This window comes from Podarcis filfolensis, assembly GCF_964270895.1.
Source record: "Podarcis filfolensis genome assembly, chromosome: 4".
In the NCBI taxonomy this organism is placed as follows: Eukaryota; Metazoa; Chordata; class Lepidosauria; order Squamata; family Lacertidae; genus Podarcis; species Podarcis filfolensis.
In genome coordinates this window covers 97614321-97632705 of record NC_139607.1, presented here as the reverse complement: position 1 = coordinate 97632705, position 18385 = coordinate 97614321, and the positions used below count along the sequence as shown (strand labels likewise).

General features: G+C 46.3%; 1 protein-coding gene across 5 annotated transcripts in view; it reads left to right on the top strand.

Annotated features, from left to right (window-relative positions):
- The first annotated feature begins 202 nt into the window (after nucleotides 1-202).
- The window catches only part of FAM168A (family with sequence similarity 168 member A), a 171285-nt gene continuing 153102 nt past the window's right edge, over nucleotides 203-18385 (top strand). For 3 of the 5 annotated variants that reach the window (XM_083610150.1, XM_083610151.1, XM_083610149.1), the window contains exon 1: nucleotides 204-449. The gene's annotated coding sequence lies outside the window, so the exon portion shown is untranslated. Of the gene's footprint in view, nucleotides 450-4473; nucleotides 4595-18385 lie in introns of those variants that run through there. The other 2 variants (XM_083610152.1, XM_083610148.1) reach the window with 2 other exon arrangements.

Sequence of the window (18385 nt, the reverse complement as noted above, 5' to 3'; positions counted from 1 at the left end):
GAGGAGGCGGAGACGCCTCGGCGACTACAACCCCCGAGATGCCCCGCGGCGAGGCGGGCGCCTCGCGGGGCTGATCCCTGTGCGCGCGGGGCATGCCGGGACCTGTAGTCTCGCCGCCCTCCCGGCTCTCGTAACGGTTCTGCCGGCTGGCGCTGCCCCCGCCCCCTCCTCCCTCTCCGGCTCCCTCCTCCCTCCCTCGCCCGCCTCAGCCAGGAGCCTCGGCGCTGCGCTCCCTCACAGCCCCGCTCGCCCGCCGCTCGCCCACAAAGCTCCGCGTCCTTGGCTCCCTCGCAGAGGCCTCCTGCTCCCCCCTCGACACCGCCGCCCCCGGAGGACGCTGCCGCCGCCGCTGCTGCTACGCGAGGGGAGGCTGGAGCCCCGGAGCCCCGCCGACGAGGAGAAACCGGAGGCGACGAGGACGAGGAGGACCCCAGCTCCCAGACCCGCAGGTGGGAAAGGGGGAGCGAGGGGGAGCGAGACACCCCCCGCCAGAAAAACCCTCAACAACAGCAACAGCCTCCCCCTCACGCGCCGTCGAGTTCCCCTCCCCCCTTCGCCGGGGGGAGGGGAGCCCCTCGAAACCCCCTCATAGACCCCCATGGGGCCCCTCGGTAACCCCCCTTGATACCCCCCATAGACCCCCTCAGCTTCCCTCATAGACCCCCTCGATGACCCCCCCTCAGAGCCTCCCTCATAGATCCTCATAGACCCCCTCGGTAACCCCCCTCGATATCCCCCATAGACCCCCTTGATATCCCCCCATAGACCCCCTCATAGCCTGCCTCATAGATCCCCACAGACCCCCTCGGTAACCCCTCCTTGATATCCCCCCATAGACCCCCTCAATAACCCCCCATAGACCCCCTTGGTAACCCCCTTGATATCCCCCCATAGACCCCCTCAATAACTCCCCATAGACCCCCATGGTAACCCCTTTGATATCCCCCATAGACCCCCTTGGTAACCCCCTTGATATCCCCCCATAGACCCCCTCAATAACTCCCCATAGACCCCCTTGGTAACCCCTTTGATATCCCCCCATAGACCCCCTTGGTAACCCCCTTGATATCCCCCCATAGACCCCCTCATAGCCTGCCTCATAGATCCCCACAGACCCCCTCGGTAACCCCTCCTTGATATCCCCCCATAGACCCCCTCAATAACCCCCCATAGACCCCCTTGGTAACCCCCTTGATATCCCCCCATAGACCCCCTCAATAACTCCCCATAGACCCCCTTGGTAACCCCCTTGATATCCCCCCATAGACCCCCTCGGTAACCACCCCCTTGAGACACCCTCATAGCCACCTTGAGTTCCGTCAGAGAAAAAGATGGGAGATAGATAGACAAACAGATATAATATGATAATATATTAAATATATATATAATACATTATATTATATCTATATCTATCTATCATCTCTCGATCTGTCTATCTGTCGCCCCATTAGCCTCAGAGAGTGTGGGAGAGAGGGGAAACCCTAGCAGGGTCAAGTGTAAGGGGTCTCCTCGGTTTTCTCTCCCTTTTTCTGTGCCCCCCTCTGCCAAGTTTTTGCAGTCGTGGGGGGCGGGGTGTGTGTCTGGGAAATTAATGTGGGGTCGGGCTTGTTAGTGGTTTTATTATTTCTGGCCTGCAGTCTCAAGGTATTGGCGTGTTTAGGGGATGTTTACAGGATGCTGGTGGTGCGTATGTGAAATGTGTGTGTGTTGGGGGGGGTATGCAAAAGAGAGGGCTCAAGGCAGGGTTTTTTTGGGGGGGCGGTGCAGAATCACTGAGGAGGGGCTGCCCCAGAGTGCTTGCTTTGTTAAGGTTAAAGGATTTTTTTTTAGGTGGGGGGGGGAGCAGAGGCAATTTGTGCATGCGCATGCATGGTATGTATGTATGTATGTATGTATGTGTGTGTGTGTATATATATATATATATATATATATATATATATGTGTGTGTGTGTGTGTGTGTGTGTGTGAGAGAGAGAGAGAGAGAGAGAGAGAGAGAGATTGTGTACTCTTATTAATTTGTATGCACCCTTTAAAAATATTTTAGCCGGGAGATCTGGGAAAGAGATGCCATGCTGCGTGAGGACAGGGTTTGTGGGTCTGCATTGGGACCCCTGACCTCTAGTGGCATGAAGGGTGGGAGAAATTGCCAGGAGTGCGTCGGGGTTCATTTGTGTGTTGATGGCTCAGTGCATAGCTGTCAACTTTCAGATTTGAAAATAAGGGATCAGCAGCCTCACCTGTCCTGGGGACAGTCTATGGGATATCTAACAATCCGGATAGCAGCGGGAAACGGCGCTGGAATAAGGGAATGTCCCCCCAAAAAGGGAAGGTTGACAGCTATGGCTCAGTGTGGTGTGGAACATGCAGACGAAGTTCGTGAATCCTTTTGTGTGTTCTGGGGTGGTGGTGGTGGCGCAATGGGAAAATCCACAATGGTTGACTGAGAACCAGAGAGGCCCCAGGTTCAAATCCCTGATTAGCCACGAACCTCGCTGCATGACCTTAGGCCAGCCTCTTGGCGCACACCTGCTTCACAGGGTTGAGATGGCAGGGAGAACTGCGCCTTGAGTTCCTTTGAGGAGGAGGAAAATCAGGATACGTATAAATTTAAAAAGGACGGAAATGTCAAAAGGCATTGGGGTACATATCATTGGGTAGGGGCAGAATAGTAAAAGGATACTGATCTCAGTGGGGGTTGATGTAGATGTGATACAGGGTTCGGCAAGATGTTTGGAATCTGGCACTTCCACAGGCTGGTTGTCTTAGAGAGTGGCAGTATCCCATGGGCAAGATGGCTTTAACAGGTGGCATTGGTGTGCCTGCGATGGGGACAGAGGAAGTCCCTGTTAGAGTTAAGGGTTGGGACGAGGCAGATGATGGCAACAGGCATTGAGGCAATGGGAGATGGTAAAGGGCATTGGAAGACAGGAGTGCCTGGCGTGCTCTGGTCCATGGGGTCACGAAGAGTCGGACACGACTAAACAACGAAACAACAACAACAACAAAGGGCATTGGCTTGGCATTGACACAGGGCACTGATATCTGGTGTAGCAGGGGCAAAGGAGCGTAGCAGGAATGGGAACACGGTGTGCTGGTACAGGGGTATCACAAAAGCCCTGGGTTTGGGAAGGGGAAATGTGTTTGTGGGTGAGACAAAAGGGATAATTAAACGGATTTGGGATAATTTCTGGATGCTTGCTGGGCGTTATGGAGGAAAAGCAAGATGGTGCTGCGTTGCCCATAAAAGCTTTAAGGTAGATGGCTTTAGAACACTGTAGATTAGTACAGGGCCATAGCATGAAATGGGGAATCTTTCTAGGTGCTTAGCAGGATGGACCAAGAAACACCGTGGTGGAAATCGTGAAGGAATCGAACAGCATGCTTTGGGGGTGGATGAGGGGGATGCACCAAAAGCCAGAGTGAGCATATGAAAGGAGTGCACGGGAACTAGGGATTGCAAGCCGGCAAGAAGTTTTGAAAGAATTCCAGCATGGTGCCATGAGTGAACTTGATCATGGCACTAGTGTAGGCACGAGGGGTGTGGCATAAAAACATTGGCCACTGGGAGAGAACTGGATGGGCACATCATGCTTTCTGTCTTAATGAAGCAGTTGTTTAATATGATGGTTTAGGCAAAGGCAGTATGGTGAGGGTAAACTAGGGTATTGCTGATAGTGAGATAGGTAACAGGCAGGTGAGGGTAGCGAGATAACGTCTTGATGGGACGGGTCTCGAATGGGATATCTAAACTTGTTCATACTCAGCATGTATATCCTGCCATCAAAGGTTAATATTTGGGGAAGAGATTGGGAGAAATTGGCGTTCGAAACTCCCATTGTTCTAGGTGCGTTTTGCGACAGGGAATTTCGTTAATGCGAGCAGTTTCTGAGCTCTGGGCGCAGTACTGAGCCTAAGATTTCAGATTGAAACTGCCACTTCTGGAAGAAAAGGAGGACCTTTTTCTGCCTCCCCACATCCAGCCACTCTCTGAAGACTGGAGAAGGGACCCTCAGGAGAATATTAGGGGGATGGGCAGTGAAAAATGAACATAAGATTTTAGCTGCAGTTCATTCATTTTCAGCTTTGTATTCTTGTTATAAAAAAGCATGCGTAGACACTCCATTGCAGTGCCCATAACCTCGGTTTAAGGTGCCATTCAGTTTCTAACACTGGGAAGAATGCCTTTTGGAGCGAGGGTGGCAGTGGCAGTAGGGAGAGGACCAAATTACAGGAGTGGCTGTGAAAATAGGGAGCATGTAAAGATGGCATACAGCTGAATAGTGATCAGCGCAGTGTAATTTTGCCCATGCCCGCTCAAAAGTGCCCCTTGAGTTTGGTGGGACTTACTGTCAGCTAAGCGTGTATAGGATTGCAGCCTAAATATATGCTTCCTCAGCTGAGCTTCTGCAGCAATGTTTCATAAGCACAGCACCTCTCAAGCGTCATGAATGTTCAATGCAGAGTATTGGAATGTGCACACTTAGAGAATGACTCCTACGTGTACTATGCCAGACTGATCAGTGATGAGGTGCTGTGGGAGTTACATGCACATTTTAGACAGAGGAACGCTGCATTTTGCAAGAGCGTGGGGAAGGTAAGAACTGGGATTCTAATTTGCCTCCCCTCCTCTTGGGAGCTGGAAGGAGAATTAAGAGCACACATATACTTGCTTAGCATCACTGCAGTTCCTGAACGGCAAATACTCTGAACCTTTACTACCTCCTCTGAGCTTTGCAAAGGGCAACTCTTGGAAGTTACTCTGGGGCTGTGCAGAAGGATTCTTTTAGAGAAACCCGGGAATGTGTGTGTTCTGCAACGTTCCTTTTTTGCATGTAAATCACTTTGGACATTGTATGGATGGTAGTGACCACATAAAATAAAAATCGGCATCAGTATATGTGCCTAAAATGTAGCTAGGGCTGCCCTTGTACGTACTGGGAAAAGCAAATGGATGGGTGTTGTGTAACCCTATGTGGTGGGGAATGAATATGGTTTCTGCCTTGTCTTTAATGATGTGCTGGAACCCAAGCTTTGGATTTGATGTGATTGAAAATGTCATCATGTAACATCCGTGGGCTGAAAGCAGATATATTGCAAGACTGAGAAATGTTCAGCTGCATTAATTTTCTATCATGAATACAGGCTGGAATGGGGATAAAAGGTTTTTTATATTTAAAGAGATTGCTGCAAGAGTTCATTTATTGGGACAGCAATAATAAGGGCAATTAAGTTTATCATTATATTGCTGATTAATAGTGTTGAGGTGAAAGTAGTCCTGTGTTCATCCTTCTTTGTAAACAGTCATGAAATATGGTAAAAAAAACCAACCCTATTCATTGTTGAAAGGCTTTTTTGCTCTAGCAGTTCCTCCCACCCCTGCCCTGTGTGGTGATAAGCGTTCAGGTTATAGCTTGTATTTCCTGTTGATTGAATTTCATCCAGAAGGAATTCAGTTTGTGCTGAAAACTGTCAAATGTGGAAAAATGAGCAGGTTGAGTTTTTCCTCTCATCTGTCTCCCTGCCTTCCTTCAGACAAAGGCATGTTGTGTTAGCCAACGAGGGGGAAAGGCAATTGGTTCCATTTACGTTTTAATCAAAATATGATTTCAGATGCAGCAGAGTATTTGTTCTCACTGAGAAGTTGTGATGGTGAAAGGAAGGGCATTTCTTCAAGAAATGCAGATGATGAAAGCATCTTAAGGGAAACATTTTGCTGGGCTTGATTGAATCAACAGTGTTATTTGGTGATGAAATGTTAACTGTGAAGTGGCTGCTGATTATAGTCTGGTTAGAGCCAGAGGGGAGCATAATGAGGCAGGATACAGGCTGCAGACCAAAAATCATTCTGCCATCAAATCACATCTTGGCCATTTAATTTTTTCCCCAATTGCCACCTTTTTTTGCAATATCTGCCTGGTTTATTAAATTATGCATATTAACTACTTACAGGTGTTGGAACATGTATTTCAGTTACTAATGAATTCATAGAGAAATAACATTTAATATTTGTAAACAATTTTCCTGAATGCAGGTAAGCTTAATAACTCCGTGTTAATCCCTCAATAAACAATATTAATTGTTGATTGGCAATCCAGTGCTAATCTGCATAATTACTTTTAACTCCTGTTTGAATCAGTGGAATTTGTTCCTGGTGATAACATGACTTATGATCATAATACTATTGGGAAGGGGGTACGGTTGGGTATTACATATTGAACCCAGGTTATCTGATTCAGTAGCCTTTGTGCAGTTCTAAGCAGTTACCCTATAGGAGACTGCTAAATAGTTGACTGGGGTTTTTTTGGGTTTCATTTTGCACCTGGAAACAATTCACTCCTTCCTGGCTGGTATTAGCTGTTGATAGTATAAATTCTGCCAGCTAGCAGTAGCTGGGACCTCCAGCCTCCTTTACTGCCCGGCTTTCTCTGCTTGCATCCGCGAGGCTCCAGCTCTTTCTGGTCTTTGGTGTTGCAGTCAGCCTTTCGTATTTTCTGAATGCAAAGATACAATCCCAAGCTGTTTCCTATGTGATAGTGCATAGAAGGACCACATTTCAGGACCTTGACCCTCTGCTGTGTCCTGTCATTGTGCACTGGGATTTCCCCCCTTCTTCCCCAATGCCTTCCCCAGATCTGCTCCAGAACAGATTTTGGGTGCATGCTGGGGGTCGGGGGAAACACTCCTTTGTGAAAGCAGAAATCCTTGCACTGTCGAAACTTCAGGCGTAGTTGTTGTTGTTTAGTTGTTTAGTCGTGTCCGACTCTTTGTGACCCCCTGGACCAGACCACTCCAGGCACTCCTGTCTTCCACTGCCTCCTGCAGTTTGGTCAAACTCAGGTTTGTAGCTTCGAGAACACTGTCCAACCACCTCGTCCTCTGTAGTCCCCTTCTCCTTGTGCCCTCCATCTTTCCCAATATCAGGGTCTTTTCCAGGGAGTCTTCTCTTCTCATGAGGTGGCCAATGTCTTGGAGCCTCAGCTTCAGGATCTGTCCTTCCAGTGAGCACTCAAGGCTGATTTCCTTAAGAATGGACAGGTTTGATCTTCTTGCAGTCCATGGGACTCTCAAGAGTCTCCTCCAGCACCATAATTCAAAAGCATCAATTCTTTGGCGATCAGCCTTCTTTATGGTCCAGCTCTCACTTCCATACATTGGATTCCACTCAGACTGTGTTCATAGGCTTGAGCTGCAATCATCAAAATAATAGAGGTAGGGTTACCGTATTAATGTATATGTTTGTCACATTTACATACTGCTTTTTCACCAGTTTCCATTTAAAAGAATGGGCACACGAGAAAGGGAGCAAGAAATTAAAGCAAACCCATACCATGGACATTGAGGGGAGAATCCAGATGGCAGTTTATTTTATTTTTACATTGATATTCCACTTTTTTCTCCAAGGAGCTCAAGGTGGTGAACATGCTTCTCCACCTCCCCATTATATCACCACAACAACCCTCTGAGGTAGGATAGCCAAGACTGTGACTGGCCCAGCGTAACCCAGTGAGCTTCATAGCTGAGTAGGGATTTGAACCCTGGACCATGTATCTCCCCCCCCCAAATAATAATAGTGGAGTAAGCAGATTCGAAGGAGGAGATTTCGTTCGATGAATAATTTGTTACTAATTTGCTAAGAAATAGCTCTTGGGAATAGCTTAAATGTTAAATCTGAGCAACACTATAGTTATGATGTGAAATGTCTATTTGATTATTTTTCTCTAGTGAGGCTGAATAATGCACCTGTCAGTTTCTTTATTCAAATGCTGCTGTGTCACTTGTCGGATTGAGCTTTGACTAAAGTACATCTAAAAAGAGAAACTGCCTGTAATGAACTTTTTTGTGTGTGAAATATATAATGGTTGGTATGACCCCCCCCTCCCCCAAAACAGAGAACAGCATTGATGGCCCTCTATACTTTCCCGACAATTGAGAAATCCCAATGAGGAATAATTGCTGTTATCCGAGAACACAAAACATCTCTTAGGCAACAACCCAGGATGTTTTAGAAAATTGTCCCTGTTCTGACTCCCTGCAGTATTTCGGCTCAAGCATAGCAAAATTTCATCCACTCTAATCAGTCTTGGAAATGCAGGTAAGCCCTGAAATGGCCACAATTGCAGAGGCACCCTGCTTAGGCAGGCTGAGTGTATCCTTCAGCCTAACAATTGTTTCTGACTCATTTTTAAAAATGCTACAATCATGGCTGGATTTTTGATCTTCTTTCATAAAATGCTGGGTGGCTGGAGATGATGAGCTTGTTAAAAGGGAAGCACTGTTTATGTTCTTTCCCTCCCAAGCGCTCTGTCTGCCCTTCAGTCCAGTTTACAATCTTCATTTGTCTTCACTTAATGCCTTTCAGGCTTGATTATATCTGCTGGAGCTCTTGATCTGAGCTCTTTTCCAGCCCTTTTCTATGCTTCCTAGGTTTTCCATTCGGAGATCTTGCTCAGCCGAGATCTTCTTTGGTGTGATGGCTGGAAGGGAGCTGGCCCAGGTTTTGTGGGCGCTGGGTAAACCTGGCCCTAATTCAGGCTAATATGATGACTACAAACATCATATTACATGTACATATTGTTGTGGTCTTAACATAGGGTACTGTTTATTTGATGAATCACTTCCCATTGAAGCTTGAAGTGATTTCATAGTAAAAACAGTTCCAATCAGGGAAGAGTGGGGCCGTAGAAATTACGTTTTAGAAATGTGTCTGTCATACATATAGACTACATAACTTCTGTTTGGTTATAGCCTGTGGAGTCTGTAGAAGGAAAACGTTTTTCAGTAGGACGACTGTGACCTGTAAGCAACAAATCTTACAGGGCTGTGTGAGGACAAGATTAAATTTTTAAATTTAATTTTTGCTACTACTTAATTTTATTAACAAGGGATGCAGGTGGCGCTGTGGGTTAAACCACTGAGCCTAGGCAGTGGCGTAGCGTGGGTTGTCAGCACCCGGGGCAAGGCAAGTAATTTGCGCCCCCTAACCCGTGGATTTGCGCCCCCTAACCCATGGATTTGCGCCCCCTAACCCTAACCCCCAGATGTTGTGCCCGGTGCGGCCGGCCCCCCCTGCACCCCCCACGCTACGCCACTGAGCCTAGGACTTGCCGATCAGAAGGTCGGCGGTTTGAATCCCCATGATGGGGTGAGCTCCCGTTGCTCAGTCCCTGTTCCTGCCAACCTAGCAGTTCGAAAGCACATCAAAGTGCAAGTAGATAAATAGATATCGCTCCAGCGGGAAGGAAAACGGTGTTTCCGTGCGCTGCTCTGGTTTGCCAGAAGCGGCTTAGTCATGCTGGCCACATGACCCGGAAGCTGTACGCCGGCTCCCTCAGCCAATAAAGCGAGATAAGCACCACAACCCCAGAGTCTGTTATAACTGGACCTAATGGTCAGGGGTCCCTTTACCTTTACCTTTAATTTTATTAACACACATTTATTTCCTTACCTTAAATGACAACTTGGGGAAAATAGCAGGGAACATGGTCTTCACACTAAATCAGTATTTGCTCGAATGGAAAAAGCATAGACTCGAATGGTGCAGGTTAGTGCTGTAACATTTGTGTTGGCATTCACGTTTACTGGGAGCGTCGAACATTCCTGAACAGAAGTATTAACAATGTTGTCATTTAGTCGTTTAGTCATGTCCGACTCTTCGTCACCCCATGGACCAGAGCACGCCAGGCACTCCTGTCTTCCACTGCCTCCTGCAGTTTGGTCAGACTCATGTTGGTAGCTTCGAGAACACTGTCCAACCATCTCATCCTCTGTCATCCCCTTCTCTTTGTGCCCTCCGTCTTTCCCAACATCAGGGTCTTTTCCTGGGAGTCTTCTCTTCTCATGAGGTGGCCAAAGTACTGGAGCCTCAGCTTCAGGATCTGTCCTTCCAGTGAGCACTCAGGGCTGATTTCCTTTAGAATGGAGAGGTTTGATCTTCTTGCAGTCCATGGGACTCTCAAGAGTCTCCTCCAGCACCAGAATTCAAAAGCATCCATTCTTTGGCGATCAGCCTTCTTTATGGTTCAGCTCTCACTTCCATACATCACTACTGGGAAAACCATAGCTTTAACTATATGGACCTTTGTCGGCAAGGTGATGTCTCTGCTTTTTAAGATGCTGTCTAGGTTTGCCATCGCCTTTCTCCCAAGGAGCAGGCGTCTTTTAATTTTGTGACTGCTGTCACCATCTGCAGTGATCATGGAGCCCAAGAAATTAAATCTCTCACTGCCTCCATTTCTTCCCCTTCTATTTGCCAGGAGGTGATGGGACCAGTGGCCATGATCTTAGTTTTTTTTGATGTTGAGCTTCAGACCATATTTTGCGCTCTCCTCTTTCACCCTCATTAATAATAATAATAATAATTTATTATTTGTACCCCGCCCATCTGGCTGGGTTTCCCCAGCCACTCTGGGCGGCTTCCATAGAAACCAAAAATACACTAAAATATCACAGATTAAAAACTTCCCTGAACAGGGCTGCCTTAAGATGTCTTCTGAATGTCAGGTAGTTATTTATCGCTTTGACATCTGATGGGAGGGCGTTCCACAGGGCAGGCGCCACTACCGAGAAGGCCCTCTGCCTGGTTCCCTGTAGCTTTGCTTCTCGCAATGAGGGAACCGCCAGAAGGCCCTCGGCGCTGGACCTCAGCATCCGGGCAGAACGATGGGGGTGGAGACGCTCCTTCAGGTATACTGGGCCGAGGCCGTTTAGGGCTTTAAAGGTCAACACCAGCACTTTGAATTGTGCTCGGAAACGTACTGGGAGCCAATGTAGGTCTTTCAAGACCGGTGTTATGTGGTCTCGGCGGCCGCCCCCAGTCACCAGTCTAGCTGCCGTATTCTGGATTAGTTGTTAAGAGATTCTTTAATTCCTGCTCACTTTCTGCCATCAAAGTTGTGTCATCTGCATATCTGAGGTTGTTGATATTAACAATAGGAATACAGTATTCATTTGCCCTTGAAGCGTGGTGATTCCTGTCTAGTGTTGTGATGAGCTTATGTTTTCTCCCCCCCCCCAAAAAATATTGGGACTACAAAAACATGCCTTGAGTATGAGACATCATTAATCAGCCCTTGGTAATTAAACCCAAGCAATTCAGATAGCAGAATGTTTATTAAGATTCCCCCCCCATAAACCTTGACAATTTCAGAAAGAATGCAAAAAGTCTGACTTCCCAAGCACATTTGAAATTTGGTTGTGATCTTCAGGGTTCATCCCACTTCTCCACACCCCAGGGGCAGGAACATCTCTCTCAAGGCATAGAGTCTGAAAGGGGGCTTGTGGGTCTTAGGGAGCCTGGGGCCAGGTGACTGGTTCAGGGAAGCAGCTTGTTGTTCCAGATCAGGGGTCAGCAACCTTTTCCAGCCGTGGGCCGGTCCACCATCCCTCAGACCATGTGGTGGGCCAGACTATATTTTGAAAATAAAAATATGAACGAATTCCTATGCTCCACAAATAACCCAGAGATGCATTTTAAATAAAAGAACACATTCTACTCATATAAAAACACTGATTCCTGGACCATCCACGGGCCGGAATGAAAAGACGATTGGGCCGCATCCGGCCGTGGGCCGTAGGTTGCCTACCCCTGTTCCAAATGATAGCATAACTTCCACAGTTTCCTTTCACTGAAGGGCCGATAAACTCTTGAGGTGATGATCACTTCCACTGTAGTGTCTCTCCACTCTTTGAATCCCTGTGATAACAAAGATGAACTACAGGTGTTTCCTAGAGAGTCAGGAATAACATGCGGTTTCATTTAAGAGGTACCAGCCGATCAGAAGGTCGGCGGTTCAAATTCCCACGACGGGTGAGCTCCCGTTGCTCGGTCCCAGCTCCTGCCAACCTAGCAGTTCGAAAGTGCGTCAAAGTACAAGTAGATAAATAGGTACCGCTCCGGCAGGAAGGTAAATGGCATTTCTGTGCGCTGCTCTGGTTTCGCCAGAAGCGGCTTAGTCATGCTGGCCACATGACCCGGAAGCTGTACGCTGGCTCCCTCGGCCAGTAAAGCGAGATGAGCGCCGCAACCCCAGAGTCGTCTGCGACTGGACCTAATGCTCAGGGTTCCCTTTCCCTTTCCCTTTAGCCCTTCAAAGCAAGTTGATTGGACTATGTCAAGGACTGCTAACTGGACTTTTGAGAAGATTGTCCAGTAGCACCTTAGAGACCATCTAAATTTGTTCTGGGTATAAGCTTTCATGTATATGCACACTTCTTCATTAATCTTCAGATTATCTTCAGGTGCTACTGATCTGAAGAAGCATGCATGCACACGAAAGCTTATACCCAGGACAAACTTAGTTGGTCTCTAAGGTGCTACTGAACAATTTATTTTATTTTATTATTTATTTTGGCTGCATCAGACCAACATGGTTACCTTCCTGAATCCGGACTGTTGAGGAATAGGACTTTAAGATAAATGGGACACTGTTTTTGTTAGATTTCTCCTAATGATTAGGCTTTCTTACAAAGGGATACTGGGGGGGGGCACAGTCCCACACAAGAAATCCATATTTTGGTTTTTATAGATCTGCTAATTGAAAGCCATTAGGTGCAGGTTTGAAACTGTTTTGAAAATACAGAGAACAATAAATTGCAGTTATGTTCAAGGAAGGATTTTAGGTTAGATTTTTTTTAAAAAATGTAAGTTAAATGGGTGTCTTAATTTAGAAATGGGCCTTTCAAAGCAGCTAGTGAAAATAACGATGAAAGGTACCTAAAATACAAAACACTAAAATTAGCATAAAAAATAATGTTGCAAATAACAAAAATGAAGTGGCAGCCACAGTGGCGCAATCACATCTTCCCTCTGCCTTTTTCTGTTAATTGAAATGGAAGTGAAAAATAGCAGAGCTTCAGATGGCAGACTCTTTATTTGTTTTATAACACTTGTATCCTGCCTCTTGGTAAGCTCAAGGCAATTCATGACAGGAAGAAAGCATCCCAATATAATTATTAATAACTCCTTAATTACATAGGAAACCATAAATATAACAAACCAAGTTAATTATAGCACCCAGCTCCAAAAGCAGCAGTAAAGTTTGAAACCTCTCTGCAATCTCCACACGTTAAGCAGTGTCAATGAGCTTTGTACAGGTTCCTCAGTGAAAATACTGAGGGAAAATTTTGCAGCTCAACTCAGGGGCCACTATTAAGAAGGTCATGCTAATTCCCATCATGGTCCTTTCTTCTCTTAAAGTTAGTACTTGAGCAAGCACTTGCTAAATTATCTTATTCTCCTGCACAGGGGAGGCCTAAGAGGTCTGCAAGCCTCAGGCCATATTTATATATTGCTTTTGCCCTGTTAAATATGATTATTTTGACCACGTAGAAATCCCTTACTAGCAAGGTTAGTGGTACCTAATTTGAGTAGTGTTTTTCCTAGGGATTCGTAAAACTGTGAACACTTGACCAGATCAACATTCCCCCCCAGGCTGATTGACTCTGTACCCCATAGGACTTTGCCTGCTTATCTGTATGTCTTAATAAGCTTTCTATTTTTATCTCTCTGGGGTCTTGGTCTGTGTAGTCATGTAAAGCCTCAAGCCAGTTAATTTCTCCATAATCCAGTTAAGAAGACGTTCTTAAATTTAAACAAAGTTAAAAACTAATTGCCTGATCCTGCCATGTTAATAGAAGCACCTCAGGGTAGATTTTCCTGGTGCACACAGAACATCCACTTTATCAACAGAAAGAGTGATATGTTTGTCTACCCATTTGTTTTAGCTTATAATGAGTTACAACGTACACAAATTAGCACCTATATACCATAAGTAATATAACAATATAGGTATCTGAGTTTTCAAAATCCTAGAGTTTATATTGGATTAGAGCAGCCTTTCTCAACCTTGGGTCCCCAGATGTTGAACTACAACTCCCATCACCCCTAGCTAGCAAGGCCAGAGCTCAGGGATGATGGGAGTTGTAGTCCAACAACATCTGGGGACCAAAGGTTGAGAAACACTGGATTAGAGTAACATATTTATTTATTACGTATGTGCCTTACCTCCCCTTCACCCTAGAGAAGGCTGGGTACAACAGTTTGAAATGGGTACTCCTGGCAACCTGAAACCTCCTAGGCTTCAGGTGACAGTACTGCATCAAGGACCACCCCAAATAATGCCCCTGCTCAACCCCGTCCACACCTGGTAGTATTCCTACTTCCTGTACTCAGGAACCCCAAATACATAGCATGTCTATTTTGTCTGGATTCAGCTTCAGTTTATTGGCTCACATCCAGCCCATTATTGCCTCCAGGCAATGGCTCAGCAGCTCAACTGCCATTCCTGATTCAGATGGAACAGGTAGATCTAGGTGTCACCAGTCTATTGATGGTGTGCCTCCTAAAAGTACATTACCTCTCATAAAGCACATTGGAGTGGTCCATCCCTGAAATTACCAGGACATGGATAGCTGTGGCTAGGCTATCTGTACCCAACAGGGGTCAAATGCATGCCATGGCATGTGGAATTATGGATCCCCTTTTACGTATATGCATCTCTCCTGTGTCACCGGTGAATGTACCAGCCATGGAAAGCAACACACAGACTCTAGTCTTAGCCCTACAGAGAGCGGCAAAATTGTACTTGCTCTGAAGGGAGCAAGCACAGCTTCCCAAGAGCCTAAATGGGGAGTTGGTAACCATATCCCAAGAGATCTTGGCTGTCTTCCTCTCTGCCAAATTCCCTCAGCCTGACCCCTCTGATTTGTCCACAAAACAACTGATGGAGGGACTGATGAGATCAGAATCAAGGTGTCCTTTTGTATTTACTGAACATACTAAAAAGTTTAAAGTGATATAATCTCACTTTGTAATTATTTTATTACCAAACTTTATTATGTAGTCTCCAAAGATTTCTTACACTTGGTTTTGTACTGCAGAATTGCTATTAATTTTGCAATCTGTATCACACCGTTCGCGTCACATCTGAGTGCATTAACAAATCATAGCAGAATTAAGCCCAAGGAAACAAAATGATAATTGTTTTCAAATGGGGATAAGTGATTCCTCCAGCCCTTCTTATCAAAGTTGATAATGCCCTCCCAGATATCCTCGAAGGCAAATTATGCTGATGTCTTGTATCATAACCCAGAAGACTACCAAATGTAGTCTTAGCATATTATAATGTGGAACTGATAATGAAACAGAAGTATTTCCATTGAAAATGCCTTGGCATTTCAGTGTCTCTGATCAGCCCCAAATGTAGCATGTTGCCATTTGCAAAAACACAGTTCTGCTATGAGCCGACTTTGAGCTACCTGATAAACAGATGGGGACAGGACAGCTGAAACTGTTGTACCAAACCCAAGAGCTTTAGCTCCAATTCTCCTCTTCCCAGAGTGATTGTGCATCACCATTTACCGTATTTTTCGCTCTATAAGACACACTTTCCCCCTCCTAAAAAGTAAGGGGAAATGTGTGTGCGTCTTATGGAGCGAATGCAGGCTGTGCAGCTATCCCTGAAGCCAGGAGAGCGAGAGGGATTGGTGCACACCTGGCTTCAGGGATAGCCGTGCGAAGCCTCTTCAGGGCAATGGGAGGAACGCCCCCCCCTGCCCTGAAGAGGCTTGGCACGGCTATCCCAGAAGCTAGAACAGCAAGAGGGATCGCTGCTTTCGCTGCGCAGCGATCCCTCTTGCTGTTCTGACTTCGCTTCGCTGGAGAGGTGCTGTGCAGAGAGGGAAAGCTGTGCAGCGCCCCTCCAGCAAAGCGGGAGGAGATATGGAAGGGGCTCCGTTTCTCCTGCCGCTTCGCTGAAGGGGCACTGCGCGGAGAGTGAAAGCTGTGCAGCGCCCCTTCAGCAAAGCAGGGGGAGAAAGGGACCTCCTTCCGTTTCTCCTCCCGCTTTGCTGGAGAGGTGCTGCGCAGAGAGGGAGAGAATATTTTTTTTCTTGTTCTCCTCCTCTAGAACTAGGTGCCTCTTATGGTCGGGTGCGTCTTATATAATGCGTCTTATGGTCGGGTGCGTCTTATAAAATACGGTAAATGTTCACTCTGTATTTATCTAAGAGGAGTGACTTTGAGTCATAGAATAAAGTGTAAAATAAAAACATTCCGTTGTTGGTGCCGTGCAAACCCTTGGGAAATAGTCATAAAAAGGCTTTGCCTGGCACTCTCTCCTCTTCCTGGAGAGAGCATAGATGATGATGATGATGATGATGATGATGATGATGATAAGTTATTATTATATGCCGCCTATCTGATGGGGTTGCCCCAGCCACTCTGGCCAGCTTCCAACAAGATGGAGAGCTAATACAGAAAAGGACCATAATCTTGCTGCTGTCTCCCAGGCCTCCCTTTGGAGGTGATGTGCAGAGAGGGGCCTCGAATGATGATCTTGGGGTCTGGGCAGGTTCCAAGCCGTAGGTCAAAGCAGCACTCTGCATAGGGCCCAGAGAACAGATTGTCAGCCAGTGCAGTTGGGCCAGAACCAGTTCTAAATGTTCATGCCTTCCTGTCCCAGTTAACAGTCTAGCCACCATGTTCTGCACTGTAATTTCTGAACTCCGTTCAAATGCAGCTCTATAACACATTGCAGCAGTATAACCTAGAGGTTATTTGAGCATAAACAATGGAAGCCAGGATCTCCCTGCTCAGACAGTGTTGCAGCTGGGTTACAAGTCGGCTCTTTTTTCCAGACTTAGAAATTCTATCTTATGAAAACACAGGCATTGATACAGTAAAATAAGCCCTAACCATTGCAGATGCTGTGTCATAAGAGGATAGTTTATGTATGTTGCTGTGCAATTTTTCTTCTTCTTTCCCATGGACTATATATCTGCACATCACAAAGGGAGTAATAAGATGGAGGTTTGAACTGCAATTTCCTAGAAATTGCTCCTTCTGGTAAACGATCATTCAGTCTCAAGCCCTCTGCTGCAGTGGATGGAACAATAAATACAATAATGCTCTTTTATCTTACAAATAGTTGCTTAAATGGGTTGTTTGTTTTTAATGATAGTATGATCCACAGGACTCATAAATGCCTGTGATTTTATTCTCATGGAAATAGCTCGCGTATTTTGGCTCAAAAGTCTCCTGTTGTGGTTAATTTCTATAATATGCTAGCTAATCTACTCTTTTTATCCTCTGCAGATCTAGTCTAGTGTTTCCCATATGGTTTGGTAATTAGCCCAACATACAGTCCATTCTCTTTTGCTTTGGGCTGCCAGGTGGTTACTAGGTAACTGGCTAGTCTCCCTGAGTAAGAATTCATGATAGCCCTGTGATTAAAAGGTTGAGTTGCAATTTAGAAATGTGTGTTACTGTTGCTCTTGGGAAGTCACGAAGAAATATTTGCCAGTAGCAAAGGCCACCTTACATATGTCGTGACCTATTTTGCTGCAGCAACTTTGCATAATTGAAGTGTCCTGCTGGTGCCAAATTATGGTTGATAGATCCGTTAGGATAGACCTAATCCACCGTTTGGGCTCTGTGGAAGGGCCAAGAGGTGGCCAGGAGAATACCTGTGCCGCTATCACAGTTTGCTAGAAAGACTTTAAAAACCTATATGTATCTGAAAAAGCTCTAAAAATGTCTATATTTTAAGAGCCTTTCCAGCTGTTGTGGCAAACCACTGCAGCAGGACAGGTGATGCCTGGCCACTTTACCCGTAATGCCAGCCTCTGAGAAGGATCATCTTGGCCAGGCATCCCCAAACTCAGCCCTCCAGCTGTTTTGGGACTACAGTTCCCATCATCCCTGAGCACTGGTCCTGTTAGCTAGGGGTGATGGGAGATGTAGTCCCAAAACAGCTGGAGGGCCGAGTTTGGGGATGGTTGATCTTGGCTCTTTTGCAGAGCCCAGGCAAGGGAGGTGGTGGTGAAGAAACTGCCAGTGCTACTGCTCAGATAAAGCAGGGAGGACAGAGGTGAGCAGCTGCTGCGGATGGGAGTCTGGCCCAGTGGTGAGTGAATGGGTGGCAGGTTGGGCCAGTGAGGGGTCCTCAGCAAGTGACTGAATGCCAGTCCTTGTCCTGGTCTTGACACCTCACCATTGTGAATTTCCCCTGGAAGGTGATAATGGGGAGTTGCTCATAAAAGGTTTTCTGGAGAGGATTTACAGAGAAGTTACTTCCTTTCATGTTTATAGGGTGGATTAAATAAATGTTTATCTCCTGTGCTCTGCATGATGTGTTGGGCTGCAGCTGTTCAGGGTGTGCCTTATGTAGTCCATTATCTAGCCCGCAAGAATCTGACAGCAGTCGAGGCAGCTTAAGTCCTGAGTGTTTCAAGAATTATGTCCCCGAGATACTTTCTCCTGCAAGTCTCTTCCATTTCTCAACGTACTGCATGCTTTGAAAGGATCATATTCCTTGCCGTCTCTGAGGAAGATGTTGGATGCTGCCTGATCTCTGTGTCATGTAGAAAAAGAAACTAAGACTCTTTG